This window comes from Triticum urartu, chromosome 7 (assembly GCF_003073215.2).
Source record: "Triticum urartu cultivar G1812 chromosome 7, Tu2.1, whole genome shotgun sequence".
Taxonomy (NCBI): Eukaryota; Viridiplantae; Streptophyta; class Magnoliopsida; order Poales; family Poaceae; genus Triticum; species Triticum urartu.
Window position 1 is genome coordinate 616518007 of NC_053028.1, and position 18166 is coordinate 616536172.

At 45.8% G+C, this 18166-nt stretch overlaps 1 long non-coding RNA gene across 2 annotated transcripts; it reads left to right on the top strand.

Annotated features, from left to right (window-relative positions):
• Window positions 1-12786: 12786 nt before the first annotated feature.
• On the top strand, window positions 12787-16751 carry LOC125522360. Of its 2 annotated transcripts, XR_007289744.1 has the most exons (6): window positions 12788-13097; window positions 13227-13508; window positions 13590-13667; window positions 15652-15743; window positions 16144-16248; window positions 16531-16751. It is a non-coding gene; the product is annotated as an uncharacterized LOC125522360 (long non-coding RNA). The 2 variants fall into 2 exon arrangements; XR_007289743.1 differs by having other exon boundaries at window positions 12787-13097; window positions 13227-13667.
• Window positions 16752-18166: the final 1415 nt, after the last annotated feature.

Sequence of the window (18166 nt, forward strand, 5' to 3'; positions counted from 1 at the left end):
CTAACTAAAAATAAAAAGAGGTAGACTGCCCCCCACTGGGCCATTTGTGGCCCAACTGGGCCACAACCTAACAGGCCGGCCCACCCCCCCGCCATAACCCCCCCCCCCCCCCCCCCCCCCCCCCCCCACTCCCCCACTCTCCAAAAATATCTCCCCCTCTTCCCCAACTGGATCGGGATCGAGGGAGGAGCCTGCCGTCGCCGCCGCCTGGATCGTCCATCGCGCCCGGACCCCGCCGCCTAGTCCCAGCGTCCAGTTGCCGGCGCCTTCTGTCCCTGCCGTCGCCTCCCCGTCTCCTCCCCACGCCGGACCTCCTCGTCCTCATCTCCGAGTCGCTCCCCGTGCACCGTTGCCCAGTCCCTACGAACCTGATGTGAGCGCGTGCCCTTCCTCCTTTCTCTCTCGCACGACCTCGCCTTGCCGCGCTCACCGCACTCGCGCACCGCTCGCGCCGCTCCACGCACGGTGGCCACGCCCGGTTACGGCCGCCGCGGCTCCCGCCTCGCTCCGGTCGCGCCGCCCCGCCTCTGTCGTCGCCTCGCCCCGCTACTTCTGTGCGCCCCCATGCGCCTCCCGCTTGGCCTGCCCCTGCCCCGTGGCTCACCGCTGTGCTCGCTCCCTGCATCGCTGCAGCCGCCCGCGCCTCACTCGCCTCGCTCCGCTGCGCATGCTCGTCGCCCTCGCCCCGTGCCTCTCTCGCCGCGCAACCGCGGTGGCCTCGTCCGCCGTTTGCCTTGGCTGCGCACCCGCGTGGTGGCCGCGACCGACAGCGCCGACCGCTTGCCCCGCCGCACCCTCTCTCGCTCCTGGCCGTACACCCCCCTTTTGCAAGCACCCCCGCGGCCGCACTCCCCGCTCGACCGGCTCGCCGCCGACCCGGCTCGCCGCCGCTACAGCCCCCGCGCCCACGCCTCCCTGCCGCCGGCCGCCGCAATCGCCCCTGGGCGTGCGCCTGAACGAACGGGAGCTGGGCGCCCATTGCGCGCGAACCTGCTAACGCCTGAACCCGCTAAAATTAATAAATTAATAATTAATTAATTAGTGAATTAATTAAGTTAATTAATCCTGTTTAATTAATCTAATTTATGAGTTAATTTAATTAAACAGTAATTAATTAGCTAAACCCTAATTAAACTAAGTAGTGTATGACATGCGGGACCCACTTGTCAGGTTGACCAGGTCGATGCTGACGTCAGCAAACACTATTCTGGATAATGTTGAATTAAATAAATTCTAAAAATGATTTAAATCTTTTAAAACTAATATAAAATAAACCGTAGCTCGGATGGAAAAACTTTGTACATGAAAGTTGCTTAGAACGACGAGACAAATCCGGATGCGCAGCCCGTTCGTCCACCATGCATCCCTAGCATAGCGAACACGCAAATTTCCCCCTCCAATTCATCTATCCGAAAACGTGAAACACCAAGGATATTTTCCTGGATGTTTTCCCCCCTTCACCGGTACCACCTCTTACCGCGTTAGGGCACCCCTAGCACCGCTACTTGTCATGTCATGCTTCACTATGCATCTGTTTGCTTAATATATATTGTTTCTTCCCCCTCTTCTCTCGCTAGACACCGAGACCGACGCCACTGCTACCCAGTACGACTACGGTGTTGACGACCCCTTTCTCTTGCTAGAGCAACCAGGCAAGCCCCCCCCCTTGATCACCAGATATCGCCTACTCTCCTCTATAATGCTTGCATTAGAGTAGTGCAGCATGTTACTGCTTTCCGTTAATCCTATTCTGATGCATAGCCTGTCATTGATGCTACAGCTGTTGATACCTTACCTGTAATCCTAAATGCTTAGTATAGGATGCTAGTTTATCATCAGTGGCCCTACATTCTTGTCTGTCTGCCATGCTATACTATCGGGCCGTGATCACGCCGGGTGTTGATCATGGGTATATGCTATACCTATTACACATGATATATGTTGTGACTAAAGTCGGCTCGGCTCGTTGAGTACCCACGGTTGATTCATGAATTGGGGGCTGGAAGGACATACTTTCCCGACGGCCCTCTGTGTGGATCTTTGTGGCGGAGCGACAGGGCAGGTTGAGACCACCCAGATGGGAGGTGGGCCTGGCTCCGGTCGACGTTCATGGTGACGTCAAGATAACACGCTTAACGAGATCTTGGTATTTGATCTGAGTCTGGATACTGGCCTATACGCACTAACCAACTACGCGGGAACAGTTATGGGCACTCGACATCGTGGTATCAGCCGAAGCCTTCGTGACGTCAGTGACTGAGCGGTGCGCGCCGGGTTGGACCGCGTAACGCAACTTCCTTTGTAATGGAGGTTGCTAGGTCTGCTCGTTGTCCGCGTTCGCAACATGCAGGTGTGCAATGGGCGATGGGCCCAGACCCCTGCGCCATAGGATTTAGACCGGCGTGCTGACCTCTCTGTTGTGCCTAGGTAGGGCTGCGGCGTGTTGATCTTCCGAGGCCGGGCATGACCCAGGAAAGTGTGTCCGGACAAAGGGGATCGAGCATGTTGGGAAATGTGGTGCACCCCTGCAGGGAAGTTAATCTATTCGAATAGCCGTGATCTTCGGTAACAGGACGACTTGGAGTTGTATCTTGACCTTATGACAACTAGAACTGGATACCTAATAAAACACACCCTTCCAAGTGCCAGATACAACCGGTGATCGCTCTCTCACATGGGGATGAGGGGAGGATCATCGGTTAGGATTATGCTATGCGATGTTACTTGGTGAACTTACCATCTACTCTCTTCTCCTACTGCAAGATGGAGGTTACCAGAAGCTTAGTCTTCGATAGGAATAGCTATCCCCCTCTTATTCCGGCATTCTGCAGTTCAGTCCACATATGATACCCTTATTCCATTTGATACCAATGCATACATATGTAGTGTAGCTCCTTGCTTGCGAGTACTTTGGATGAGTACTCACGGTTGCCTTGCTCCCTCTTTCCCCCCTTTCTATACCCGATTGCTGCGACCAGATGATGGAGCCTAGGAGCCAGACGCCACTGTCGATGACGACTACTACTACTCGGGAGGTGCCTACTACTACGTGCAGCCCGCTGACGACGACCAGGAGTAGTTTAGGAGGATCCCAGGCAGGAGGCATGCGCCTCTTTCGATATGTATCCCATTTTGTGCTAGCCTTCTTAAGGCAAAATTGTTTAACTTATGTCTGTACTCAGATATTGTTGCTTCCGCTAACTCGTCTATGATCGAGCTCTTGTATTCGAGCCCTCGAGGCCCCTGGCTTGTAATATGATGCTTGTATGACTTATTTTATTGGTAGAGTTGTGTTGTGATATCTTCCCGTGAGTCCCTGATCTTGACCGTACACGTTTGCGTGTATGATTAGTGTACGATTGAATCGGGGGCGTCACAAGTTGGTATCAGAGCCGACTGCCTGTAGGAATCCCCCTTCCACACTCCTTGGCCGAAGTCGAGTCTAGACATTACAAAACTTTTTACTAACATGGCTGTGTGTCTTACGGGCCCACGTTGCCATCTGGGTGGTATTAGGATCTTTTACTCCTCGATCCTTACTCTGGGACTCTGAACTCTCTTCTACTTGGGTTAAACGATTTTACTAACTTTAACATTAGGATCCCGTGACCACGTTCACCCCAAAGTTGGACAAGCGCTAGTTATTCCTTAGAGTAGTATGTTGAACTTTATCCACACTGTCATTTGACTCCTTTGAAACACCTTTGTTTTCAGATGGAGACCATGAGACAGGTCGTGCGCCACACAATGGCTATTGGTGCCTCAGGATCACCTGCTGTGTTGGTTGAGATGATGACCTATCTGGGTTATCGCTGGCACCCTGAGTACACCGTCTATGAGGAGTATCAGGACTTCAACCAGGAGCAGTACCGTGTCATCGCCCACCTCTACTCTCGGGAGTATGACTCCACTACCGTGCTACACACTGCTCATGGTGTTGGAGTGACTATCGACATGGCGGTCCACGATGCTGCTTATGCTGCTCTGACACGTCTTCGTGGAGAGTACCGGCAGTTGGACACCTCCCCCTTCAGGCACATTGCTATCGCATTCAATGTTGGTGCGGAGGGATACTACACTGCTGCCTACTCCACTGTCACCCGAGAGCCATTCTACAATCAGAACCTGGTTCTGCATGCTGATGGACTAGATAGAGCTAACCGATCTCTTCGCCACGAGTTGTACACCACCCGTCAGCACCTGTACCGTGCTCTGACGCTGTTGCACCCCTCTGTCTGATCTGGTGATCTATCACGTTCTACGATCTACCCCGCCAGGACCGTGATGCCCCAGGGTGTCGGCTGGCCAGATGTAGGAGGCTACTCTCCCGCACTTGGTCCTCTCCTGCACCTGCGCATCGGGTTCCACACCAGAGTATCCACGGACCCTAGGCTACTCACGTGGAGGACTTCCCTTCGCGTCACTATCAGCTGTCAGGCTACACCTACCTCCACAATTCCTCCTGGGACTGATGTAGGATTGCTTGTTAGTGTTAGATGCAATCATCGCGAGCCTGCGTGCCGCCTATGTTGTTCTTAGCCTATGTACTAAACTCTATGTACCGAACTCTATGCATGATCTCTTTTGTAAGACATGCCAACTACTATGTAGTATCTATCGTGTTCCTTTCATTATGCATGTTTCATCGTGAATGATTTTTGCCCTTGTAAATTATCAATGCTGAACTACCCCTGTTATATATTAGCAGGATGGTTAGACCAGGTGGTCGTGGTCGTGGTGGCCATCCTCCACCACCGCCTGAGTACATGGCTAGGATGATGCAACAGTTTGAGCTAAATCACCAGTTCATGGAGAATATTATGGCTCAGTTTCCTTGCCCCAATATGAACCAGCAGCCAACCCAAGTGACTCCACAGGATTTCATGCGCCTCAACCCAACCGTGTACCGCAGCTCAACTCAGCCTCTGGATGCTGATGACTGGCTCCGTGACATCACCTATGAGATGGAGTCGGCTGATGTAGCCCCTTCCAGCTATGTCACATTTGCTTCCTTCTTCCTGAAAGGACCCGCTGCTCAATGGTGGGACAGCCACATGCGTACTCTGCCGGTTGGAACAATCATCACCTGGCCAGACTTCCAAGCTGCTTTCCGTACTCGCTTCATTCCTCAGGGAGTCATGGACCGTAAGAAGCGTGAGTTCCGCAACCTCACCCAGGGCAACACAACTGTCGAAGCTTACAGCGGGAGTTTCTGGATTTATCCCGCTATGCTGAAGAAGGCATTGCAACTGATGCACGCAGACAGGAGAAGTTCCGTGATGGCATTCAAGCTAACATCAAGATCGCACTTCTAGTGCATGACTTTGCCGATTTCGCCACCTTGGTGAACAAGGCCATCAATGTCGAAACTGGTCTGCAGGAACACCAGAGCTCTCACAGGCGCAACCATATCATAGCATTTATTATGATACTTTTTCATGATATGATACTTAACCCTCTCTTTCTTCATTTAATTCTATGATAACTCATCAAAATTGCCTAGTTGGCGTGCATGATACTAGCTATGATACCCCCTTACTATCAGCCTAGCAAAGAAGGTGTACAAATCATTTGTGTGTCACTTTGTGAGTGTTCATCCATTTGTTTGAGAAGCGGGGAGAAGTTTCAAACATTTCGGCCGCGAGGTGCGGCCACTGGCGTAGGCCTAGTTGGTATTTTAATTACAAGAAATTTAGATGGAGTTCGGACATCGTCAAAATTGGTATGTACCCGTGGCGTGCTCTCATGACCCCGTGGAAAAAAATTGGTATAGTTTGGCACAAGTTTTGATGATCGCTCCTTCCAAACCGAAGCATCTCACATGAAGGATCATGGTTTCCAAAAGGAGACGTGTCAATTCATACTCCTATGGCCGGTGACTTCATCGTTTGGCCTCATAAAAATTTCCACGGTACGCAATCACCATTATACCACGGGTTTGATTTTCTAGCGCATTTCAGGTATAGTTAGCTATATTTAAGACATTTTTTGAGATTAATGTGCATTTTGTGCATAAAAATAAAATTACAATCGGAACTGCATGTGTTGTCGAAAGGGATGAGGATCGTCGTTCGATCTGGGAGCATTGAATGGTGCAGATGTACGATCCGTGGGGTTTGGGTTCTGGCTAATCAAAAAGCACGACTCAGATCGTGGGCGGGCTCTGGTCGGCACACGACTTTCATCAATGAACCATGTGCTATTCGCAAATCAGATTGCATATTTTTTTCACACATACTATAGTGAGATCAATTGTGTGTGCTACCTCTATGATATAATAATAATAACAACAAAAAACAGTTCATATTCATTGCCTGAGCTGACAACATATCAAGATCAACATATTGACGGTTCTTACATCAACAGAAAACCGGGCATAACTCACAAATGCAGTACACACGCCAGTTCTAAATTGAACGAATTAAGTTGTAGGGTAGGCATAAAGACTAGTCTTATGGCTTAATTTCCATGTACATTTGGAAAATGGGATCATTACGTTGACCCCGAATGAACTTGGGTTTTCTGATGATTTTACGTTTCTCTGTTACACCGCTGCGTGATCCCTTGGCTGGAAACTCATCAAATTCATCGTACTCGTCCTCATCGGCAACATCGTACGTCGACACCCAGTACCCTTCTCTTCCCATGCATCACTACATGGCAGTTCTTATGCAAGGGGTCTTCCACAAAGAAAATCTGGGTAGCATCGCTGGCAAGAATGAATGGGTCCGCGTGATATGCCATCGTTGTCCTGTTAACACAGGTCTTATGGTACTCATCAATCCTTAACTAACCAAGAGGGATCCATGCGCACCTGAATAATGCCACCTTAACTTTCACATAGTCAAGCTCCCAAATCTCTTTGATGGTTCCATAGTATACCCTTTTATCAGCTTCATTTACAGTCATGCATTCTATTCGAACAGAGCTGTTCTGATATGGGTCTTCTGATCACGTTCCTCAGTGTAGAACGTGTATCCATTTATGTCATATGCTTGGTATGTCAACACCGTAGTTGACGGCTTTTGTGCTAACCATGTAGCAATGTCATTGATGGATCCTTGTGCCAAACGATTCTTCGGCCATTCGGCGTAGTTCTTAGTGTGTTCCTTCATCTCCACATCTGATGAAGGCACCATTGGTAAGAAGCTTTGGCGTATCTCCGCCAAGTGTTCTTCGGTATAAGCACTGAGAACTGGGCTGTTAAGCAGTACCGTCAAATGGGCTTTCTCTGCCAATTCTCCTCGTGCAGCCATTTGCGTGCCAGCAAGGACCGGCTTACCTTTCAGCCTTCCCTCGTGGCGAGTGTCGGTTTCAAAACCAGCCGATCTCAGGTAGGAGGTCCCGAACTGTGTGTCAGAGGATCCAAGGTAACAGGAGGCAGGGGACACGATGTTTACCCAGGTTTGGGCCCTCTTAATGGAGGTAATACCCTACTTCCTGCTTGATTGACATTCATGAGTATTGGGATTACAAGAAGTTGATCTACCTCAAGATCGTAATGGCTAAACGCTAGATGTCTAGCCTGTATGATTATGATTGCCTCTATGGACTAGCCCCTTCGGTTTATATAGACACCGTAGGGGCCTAGGGTTGTACAAAGTCGGTTTATAGATAAAGGAAACTACACATCTGAACGCCAAGCTTGCCATCCACGCAAAGGAGAGTCCCATCCGGACACGGGGAAAGACCTTCTATCTTGTATCTTCACGGCCCACTTGTCCGGCCCATGTCACATAGCCCGGACGCCCGGGGACCCCCTAATCCAGGACTCCCATAGTAGCCCCTGAACCAGGCTTCAATGACGATGTGTCCGACGCGCAGATTTTCTTCGACATTGCAAGGCAAGTTCCTCCTCCGAATACTTCAATGCAGTTGAACAAGAGAACTATATCCGGCTCTGTATAACAGCTACAACCCCTCAACCACTAGGACAAAATACTTAAACAAAACAAGTCATCTCTACTGACAGCCTTTTCGGCGAGGCGTTACGTCCGGCCTTATTATTATTTCGAACCTTTTTTGGCCTCCCGCTTCACGTTTCGAGGTGCGACCTCCATTGACACGTCTTGTCGAAGAAGAGATCGTGTCCCCTTATCGCGGGATTCTCATCAATATGGGTATGGGTAATCCAACCGTGTCGTTCGCACGACCCCTTGGGAATAGGCGAGTTTTAAGGCTTGTGAGGGGGCGCTTCACATTCACTGCCTTTATAAGAGGATAAGGACCCATCTTTTTACCTCACGCCTTCTTCTTCCTCGGCCCTTCCATCCTCGAGCTCCAGCGCCCAAGTTTTAATCTTTTCCATCGCCACCAAACACTCCAGCCATGTCCGGATCCGGCTCGCAGGGCAAGTGGATGGCTTCCTCCATCATGGAGAGGAACGTCAAGGAACTCCGGGAAGCAGGGTACTTAGCCGTGGACATCGCCCACTGGCTCCCTGCCAAAAAACAGATCATCCCCACTCTGGAGCCTAATGAGAGGGTAGTGTTCATCCCCAACTTTCTCCGCGGATTAGGGTTTCCCCTCCACCCTTTCGTCCGCGGCCTCATGTTCTATTATGGGCTAGATTTCCACGATCTAGCCCCAAATTCCTTTCTCCACCACTACAAGAAATATTTCAACTTGTGACCTTCTCTCAGTGATCGTGGATGAATTGGTCGTAAATCTACGACCATTTAGAACCAATTGGCCGCAAGCTGTTTGGGAGGGTCCAAACTCTAAACCACATCGACCATTTTGATCAAATAGGTCGTAATTGTCTTACATGAAATGGTCGTAAAATAGATAGTTGTGGCCGGCGGCCTTATTTTGGCTCATTAGGACTTATCTAGATGGTCATAATGCTGTAAACATAGGTGCATTAATGTGACTAGATGTCCACATCATCACTTTTTGCCTACGTGTCCTATCTAGTTGTCATGACTCAACTGTCACATCATCATTTTTGCCTACATGTCCTATCTAGTTAATTTTTTTGCTTATGTGTCACTTGATTTGAAGATTAAACTTACCTGTGGGGCTACTTACACACGGGACCCACTAACATGTTGTTCCAACCACACTATGACATGGGACCCGGCACACATCGGCTAGACCTGGTCTGAGTTGTGCGACCTGCTAAATGACATGTGGGCCAAGCTGACACATAGGACCAAGATCCAGCACCATGGCAGCGATAAAATTCAACAGAAAGTGTCCTACGGGGGGTTCGAACGCGCAACCTGCCCATGTAGCACGTCGATCCTGACCACCACGCTACCACTTCAGATGTGACACATGAACACACTGGTGGGCTTTGAACCAATTACGTCGCTGGGCCAGGACCGCGATGAGTGGATGAAAATGGGCCGTAAGTTGGCCTAGAGAGCGAGTGCGCGCACGCTGATAGCTATGTCGTGGCTGGGGATTCGTTTTTTTACTGTTTTTATTGCTAGAAATTAAATTTGGCCTCCAAATTGACCGAAAGCAATTTTCAAAAAAATGTAAAATTAGTCATAGTCATTATAGACCATTTGGAACCATTTTTACAACAAAAATACAATCTTGCCCATGAGTATATATTGCTTTGATAGGAACTTTAGGGGATTTCGAATTAGGGTTTGGGGGTTTTGTCTTTTTTTTTAAATGGACCCGCATTACTGACTAGTGGGACACGCCATGTGGGATCCGCCCTACTAACTAGTGTTAAAATTGATAATCAAATATTTGAAAAATGTTAAATGTGTATACAAAAAATGTTGACCACATTAGAAAATTATGAGAATAGAGAAAATGTGTCTGACATATACGGAAAATGTATACCAAAAATATAATGTGTATGAAAGAAGTTGCTCGTCTATGTTAAAAAATGTTAATCCAGGCATTCAAAAAACATGTTAAACATTTTTTTTATTAAATGTAGACTATGTTTTAAAAAACAATTAAGATTGCATTTAAAAATGTTAAATATATATAAAAAAATGGAGTGGTTCCATTTTACAACAAATATTTTCCATTGCAAGATACATAATAGCTCATTTTTAGAACATTTCTTTTAATATTTGTCGTATTGCAAGTTGGTTATTTTTCCCAGAAACCAGGTCACATATAATGAAACAATGTGAAGGTTTCTAATTTCTTTGATTTTTTTTGGAATTTTTCACGCTCGTTTAAAAATGCGGCCAAAACGGCGGGTAGGATCGTTTTTAGCTAGGGGTTGGATCTTGGAAAACACTTGGTGTTTCTCTGGAGAAATAGCTATTTACGTACCTAGAAATCATTTTTGGAAAAAATTATGAGCAACCTATAAGGCAGCTGCAGTTCAAATTTAACCTGGTTCCAACTAATCGACAGAAAATTGTATTTTTCATGAGAGGTGCATCAAAGCTTTCCACATGCAACCATTTGTTCAATTGTACACTATATATGGTCTAATATTTTAGAAAATTGATTTGGTTCAATTTGCAACAAATATATAGTAGGTCCTTGACAAAAAAACTCATTTTGGGCACTCGAAAAATGGAAAACGAATTTTTCGACCAAAGAAAATGAAAATTTCCTTAGGCAACATTGTTTGGAATTCCAAGATGCACCCTTGTGCACAATATGAGATCATTTGAACAAACTATCCCATGAACGTGGCCATAAGATTCATCATTTGGCTTCAAAGCAATGAATCTTCACACATGATAGCTCATTTTTGAGAACACTTTTTTAATATAATTTCCGTATTACAAGTTTATTATATTTCCTGGCAACTTGGTCACATATAATGGCACAATGCAAAGGTTTTCTAATTTTTTGATTTTTTGAATTTTTTTATGCCCGTTTCAAAATGCGGTCAAAACGGTGGGCTTGACCGTTCCTAGCTAGTGGTTGAATCTTGGAATTTTTTTTTGATATTTATCTGATTAAATAGATACTTCTGTACCTATAAATGATTTTTGTAAAAAATAAAGAGCAAACTATGAGGCAGCTGCAGTTCAAATTTGACCCGCTTCCTTCTTAATAGGTGGAAATTTGTCTTTTTCACCGGAGGTGGATCAAGGCTTTTGACACCCAACCATTTGATCAAGTGTTCATTAAATATGGCCCAATATTCTAGAAAATTGATTTGGTCCAATTTTGCAAGAAATATATGGTAGGTCCTTCACAAAAAAACTCATTTCGGGCACTCGAAAAATGGAAAATGAATTTTCTATGAAACTAAAATGAAAACTCCCTTGGGCAACATTGTTTGGAATTCCAAGATGCACTCTTGTGCAGAATATGAGATCAATTGAATAAACTATGCCATGAATGTAGCCATAAGATTTATCATTTGGCTTGAAAGCCATGAATCTTCACGCATGATAGCTCATTTCTGAGAACACTTTTTAATATAATTGCCGTATTACAAGTTTACTATTTTTCCTGGCAACTTGGTCAAAATATAATGGCACAATGCAAAGGTTTTCCAATTTTTTGATTTTTTTGAATTTTTTATGCCGGTTTCAAAATGCGGTCAAAATGGTGGGCTTGACCGTTCCTAGCTAGTGGTTGAATCTTGGAAAACTTTTGATATTTATCTGATTAGATAGATACTTATATACCTAGAAATTATTTTTGGAAAAAGTAAAGAGCAAACTATGGGGTAGCTGAAGTTCAAATTTGACTAGCTTCCTACTAAATCGGTGGAAATTTGTTTTTTTAACTGGAGGTGGATCAAAGCTTTTGACACCCAACCATTTGATCAATTGTGCATCAAATATGGCCTAATATTCTATAAAATTGATTTGGTACAATTGTGCAAGAAATATATGGTAGGTCCTTCACAAAAAACTCATTTCGGGCACTCGAGAAATGGAAAATGAATTTTCCATGAAACGAAAATGAAAAATCCCTTAGGAAACATTGTTTGGAATTCCGAGATGCACCCTTGTGCACAATATGAGATCATTTGAACAAACTATGCCATGAATGTGGCTATAAGATTCATCACTGGGCTTGAAAGCCATGAATCTTCACGCATGATAGCTCATTTCTGAGAACACTTTCTAATATAATTGCCGTATTACAAGTTTATTATTTTTCCTGAAAACTTGGTCACATATAATGGCACAATGCGAAGGTTTTCCAATTTTTTGATTTTTTTTGAATTTTTTATGCCCGTTTCACAAGGCAGTAAAACAGTGGGCTTAACCGTTCGTAGCTAGTGGTTGAATTTTGGAAAAAATTTGATGTTTCTCTGATTAAATAGATACTTATGCACCTAGAAATGATTTTTTGAAAAAATAAAGAGCAAACTATGAGGCACCTGCAGTTCAAATTTGACCCGCTTCCTACTGAATCGGCGGAAATTTGTCTTTTTCACTAGAGGTGGATCAAGGCTTTTGACACCCAACCATTTGGTCAATTGTGCATTAAATATGGACTAGTATTTTAGAAAATTGATGGAGTCCAATTTTGCAACAAATATTTGATAGCTTCTTAAAAAAAAACCATTTTTACCACTCGGAAAATGATTAAAAATAGCTAGAAAGATCAGAAATGCATACAAATTGGTGCTCATCCATAAAATGTGGTCTAACTTTAGTGAAAATTTGTGTGGTGACCTTTTGTAAAATATTTTTGATAGATGCTTCTCAAAATCCCCCTATTTTTAGTACTTGGAAATTATTTTATATCACCAATTTTCCGAACCAATCAGAACACTTCCCAGGGATCACCCCGTTGTAGCTGATCTGAACCGTCCATATCCATCAGATCCAACGCCTCTCACACTTCTCACCCCATTGTAGCCCAACCCAAACCCTAGCAGCCCAAGGCCGCCTCTCTCTCCCCCTCTCCCCCAGAACAGACCCGCCGCCGCCTCTCTCTCCCGCTCTCCCCGATCCAGATCGATGACGGCGGACCCCCGTCGCTGCCCCGTCCTTCCCCATCCCGCCACCGCCTCTCTCTCCCACCCACCCTGATCCATCCCCTCCCCACCCATCCTTCCCCTTGTCTCACTCCCACCCACAGATGCTGCATGCCCCAACCCAAACCCTCTCCCTCCCACCTCAATCCGCTGTCACACCCACTGTCGAGGACCCAGATCGAGCAGGCGAGGCGGTGCTTCCAGACCCGTGACAACGGTAGTGGGCTCGCGAACTAGATCATAACGACGTCCCCTTCCTCCCTATCTCATCATGCTCCTCTCCATCCCGTCCCCTTCCTCCCTGAAGTGGAGCCTCGGTTTTGACCCATCTCGTTGCTATGTGCAGAAGTCCGGGGGGCACGGGGCCGGGGACGTGTGCCAGATCTGCGCCGACGGCCTGGATACCATGATGGACGGCGAGGTCTTCACCGCCTGCGACGCCTGCCACTTCCCAGTCTGGCACCCAGGCCTGCTTCTAGTGCACGAGCGCAAGGAGGGCACCCAGGCCTGCCTCCAGTGCAAGACCAAGCACTAGCACTTCTGCCAGCTCGACCGCATCGCCAAGGGCTTCATCTCCGAGGACAAGTTCCTTTCCATCCCGGAGTTCTCCACCAACCCGCTCTCCTTGGTTCGTCTCCCCTCCTCCATCTCTCGTCGATGAGATGGTGAATTTTGTTCCCAGTGTTTGAAGATCATCATCCTCTGACAGTGTTGCTCATCCCCACCGCCGGAGCTCTACTTTCAGTGCCGTCATTCAGATTTAGAGATGCAGGAAGAACAACTGATGGTAAGTTTTCGAGCAGAATCACAAAATCTTTTGTTCATTTTATTATATACATGCTAGAGCACACCTCACGATGGATGGAGGGATTTGGTTTGATTTTAGTGATGCTAGAGAGAATTTGGTTAGAATTGATGGTGTTAGATAGCACTCTAGTGTTACGTGACTTTGAAATAGGTAGACAGCGGCTTGGATTGATTTCGTCCATGCCTACTTGACGAACTGAGATGTTCTACATCCAGCTACATTTGGTGGTGCAGTGCACACACTGAAGATACTGCATTCACATGCTTGTTAACTGAATATAGCCTCTTGTTCTGCAACCTGCTTGTCTAACTCACACTGTTAGGATTGACAGGGCTGGCATGGAGTTCCCGGGCTTACAAAAATAGAGTTCAGTGGTGAACTACCAATGGAAATTTCAGTAGTAAACGCTGGGAATCTAAATTTCAAATTTGCATAGTACATCAGTAGGAACTTGAGTTATGTATGTTCATATAGCTATTATGCAAATGTGCACCCTTATTTCAAGTATTTTCGAATGGAGGGAGTGTTTTTTTACATAGTATACTTCTGACCATGGCTCGTACTCGGTAGCCCTATTCTCCGCGGCTCTCTGTTGGCTGTTGCAAATTCCTAGCTTCGGTATGTGTTCACCGTGTTGTGTGTGTGTAACCGTTGTGTAGATCACAAAATGGCTATCAAAACAGGAACAATACCATGAAGCAGCGCTGTTTCTTGTTATCTGCTCTGCTTTCAGGGGCATGCCTTTGTATCTCATTAAATTCGGCCTCTGAAGCAAAACTTGCTTCCATGCTCTACTTCAGATAGCACACACACAAGATACTACTCCATATACTACTACTGCTAATGTATTTCATTTCATAGTTCAAAATGCTAGTACTGAGTAGGACATATTTTCATTTCTAATGAGTGATGTTTCTCCTAGGAGAGAAAATATAAGTAGCCGTGTTCTAGGAGTGCATTTTTTCTAAGGTGATTGATCTAGTGACTGCATTGCTTTTGTCCCACTTTTGATAGGCCCAAGTAAATGAGTGCTCGAAAGCATGCCCATGCTTTTCCCCCCTTCTCTTGGGTCTGGTCTTCTCCCCCTTTATGCCCTTTTCTTTTGAACAGGAAAAGAGGCCATAACCCTTGTAATTATGAACAAGCTCTTTCCTTTTTACCTGCAAAAATTTTTAGTTCTTCTAAAAAAATTGTTAGTTGATGGCTGGCTAACTACATGTCCAGCCAGCTGGTAGGTAGGTGTAGATGCTTGAATTGCATAGGGCCAACTAACTGCCCCTTGCGGGCGGCAAAAAAGATGTTGTTGATACATAAATGTGTCAACATTAACACCCCAACTCACAATTTCCCCCCTTATGTAATGAGTTCATCTTGCATTGCATCTACCCATGAATGAGAATTGCACATACTGTAATATTCAATTTCAACTAGGCTGAAATTTGCATGTTTTATCTTCTCAGCATTGTTTTTCTTATCTAAATGCAAGTTTTTACTATGCAATGTTCAGTCATGCCATCTTTGCTTGTGCTGCATGTTAATGTCCTTTTACTAGGCATAAGTTCCATTCAAATGGCATCCCGAGTCAGGAGGGCCAAGCCCCCAAGCTTTACTTCACAACACCAGTCGGTAGATTATGGGGAAGAGCAAAATTGCGGCAGTAGATTAGTTGTTCCATCAGTCGGAAGCAATAATAATGTGCAGGCAAACATCTGACGTTTGATTTTTTCCTACAAATGAAAACGATGAATGAAGGTCCGTATATGTTACAGTTGTATGGTGCTGTGAAACGCCAATCCAATCAGTGCCTAAGTATCCATTATTTTTGTGCTATATACATTAGTATTTAGTAATCAAGTACAAGTTCAGATCATCCATGATTTTTTGTGCGATGCTTTTTGGTAGTATACTAGTACAGGCTGAACTTGCTAACTGATAGGTGGATTGGTTTGTCCGTGTTGTGTAGGTAAGAAGGAGGAGAGGAGGGCAAGATGGTGAAGCACAACTATGTCAAGACGTGGTTCGACCAGCCCACCCGCAAGTAGAGGCACCGCATCGGTGAGCACCCCTAGCTCCTGGCTGTGATGTCTCTGTTTTCCCTTTCTGCGCGAGGATCTGTAATTTTAGCATCGGTAGTTTGGTATGGCTTATGATTATGGTGATGTACATGAATGTAAAGGATGTTGTTGGGAGTTGATCTACAAAATGCTATAGAATGTCATCTATGATATCTGTTAAGCCTCTGGGTCAGTTAGTTTTTTCTAGTACATCTACCATGAATTCAACTTTGTATGCACAATATGAAATCAAGCAAAAGTTATCTTGCAACCATCTAATATGCAATTCTAATAATATTTTATATCCTATTTTTTAGTTGTATATGTCACCGACCATGAATTCCTTTTCTTATGTACCAGCTCCCTAATCATGTTTTTTGTTTTTTGGGTTGCTATCTTAGGAGAGAACCTGGTGTTCTATATGGGGAAGCAAAGAAGCAGCTCACAACTCCGACCTGCAACTCCCAATGAAGGCAAAGTGACTCACCATGCTGCTCCTTTGGAAGGTCGAATCCTGGACCGTAAATTTCTCTCAATTTGTGCTCTGCTTGATACCAGCTCTCTGTATTGTTACTGCATTGATATGTTCTTAATCTGTTGTTATATTCTCACCAAATGCAACTTATCATTTGCCCTTTTACAAATATATCTCAGTTTTGCTATTATGCGAATGTTATATGCATGGTTTCTTATTAGATCTCAACTTCAGCAACTATTTTCATTGTTAGGAGAATGCTATATGCACGGCTTCACTTGATTTCCTAACTTTTTTGATGTATAACCTGCAGATGCTAGCCTTCATTCGTCAAAAGTTGATGTACAAGAGCTCCAGGAGAAGAATCCTGAAGAAAACCAGCACCCAACTATGTGTTTTAGCTCCCTGGAGCTGGCCATGTTAATATTAGGTGTATTTTATAGTTGAATACCTGATTTGTAATGCCATGACTGTAAAGTACTTTGTTTGGCTGTCGTTTGAAATTCTATGTATTATTGGCTCTGTTTGAATCAAGTTATTGGTTATTGCACAAATAGTGAAATGACGTGCGGCACCTAAACAACACCCTTTAAAATGGGAAACAAAAAAAAGAAAAACTGACAAGTGGGACCTAATTGGATGATATGACTAGTGGGACCTGGTCTAAAATGGAAATTAAAAAGGCCAAGGACCAAACAAGAAATGGAAGCTAAAAGGCCAAAGGCCTAGAAAATAAAAGGCTGAATTGCTGGGCTAGGCCCACGTAGCTAGCGAAAATTAACAGGAAATAATATATATTGAAAAGGCTAAATTAATGGGCTCGGCCCATGTAAAACATTGAATTGGACCGGGATGATTCTTATCCACGTCAGCTTGCCACGCTGGATCCTACATGGCCCAGGGAGGCTGCCCGTGACCAAAAATTTGGTCGTGGAACCAATGACCTTTTACATATCACAAAGAAGATCGTTAATTTGAGTTTACGACGGATAGGTTTTGACCATCTATTTTTGGTCGCAGAAAGGTCGCAAATGAAAAACAATGACCATTCAATGACCAATAGTGATGGTCGCAAGTTGACATATTTCTTGTAGTGCACATTTCGGCATTCATCGTCGTGTGCGAGGCGCTTCTCCGCATTGCCCCCACTTCGGCCTATGGCTTAAGGTCTTCAACGTGAAGTCAAAGGTGGTTGACAGGCAGCAAGCAGACTGCGGAGGCGCCATGGTGAGCAAGCTTCCGAACGTCACCTGGCCAAAAGGGGCCTTCGTGGAGACTGTCAAGATATGGCAACAGGAGTGGTTCTACATCACCGAACCACGCAGCGCCAACTGGGAGGCCGCTCCTGAGTTCAGATCCGGACCCCAGATGCGGCTTGCATCGTGGATTAACAAGGGCCTGGATTGGGCGTCCTCCGATGAGGTGATGATGCTGCAGAAGCGCATCAAAAACATAATGGATAAGAACACCATCCTTGCTGATGTGGTCCAGGTGATGCTTTTTTGCCGGACTCTCCCCTGCCAGCGTCGGGCTCTCCACATGTAGGAGTTCAATCCGGTTGGCCCTCGGACCCTGCAGCGATTCTTCGACACGACGCACGAAGAGATCTGAAAGCTTCTTCTCAAGGCCGAGAAGTTGTGGCCGGAATCGACCGAAGACGTCGGCCTCGACTGCGCTTATCTCGCAACTCCAGTAAGTTTTCTGATTTCCGAATCATAACTTCAACTTGTAAGTCCAAGGGGTATGTTGAGCCTTCCATTCTTCCTTTAGGGCTGGACAAAGAAGGCGGAGTGGATGCGATGTCTGGCTCCGCTGCCCGAAGACGCAGCCATTCCTCTACTAACGAAGATGCTTGTCCCGGTGCCGTACCAGGCGCCGAAGAAGAAGGCCAAGAAGAAGGGCAAGGCGGCCAGAAGTGGCCTGCGCCGTAAAGGTACTTCGGACGGTGC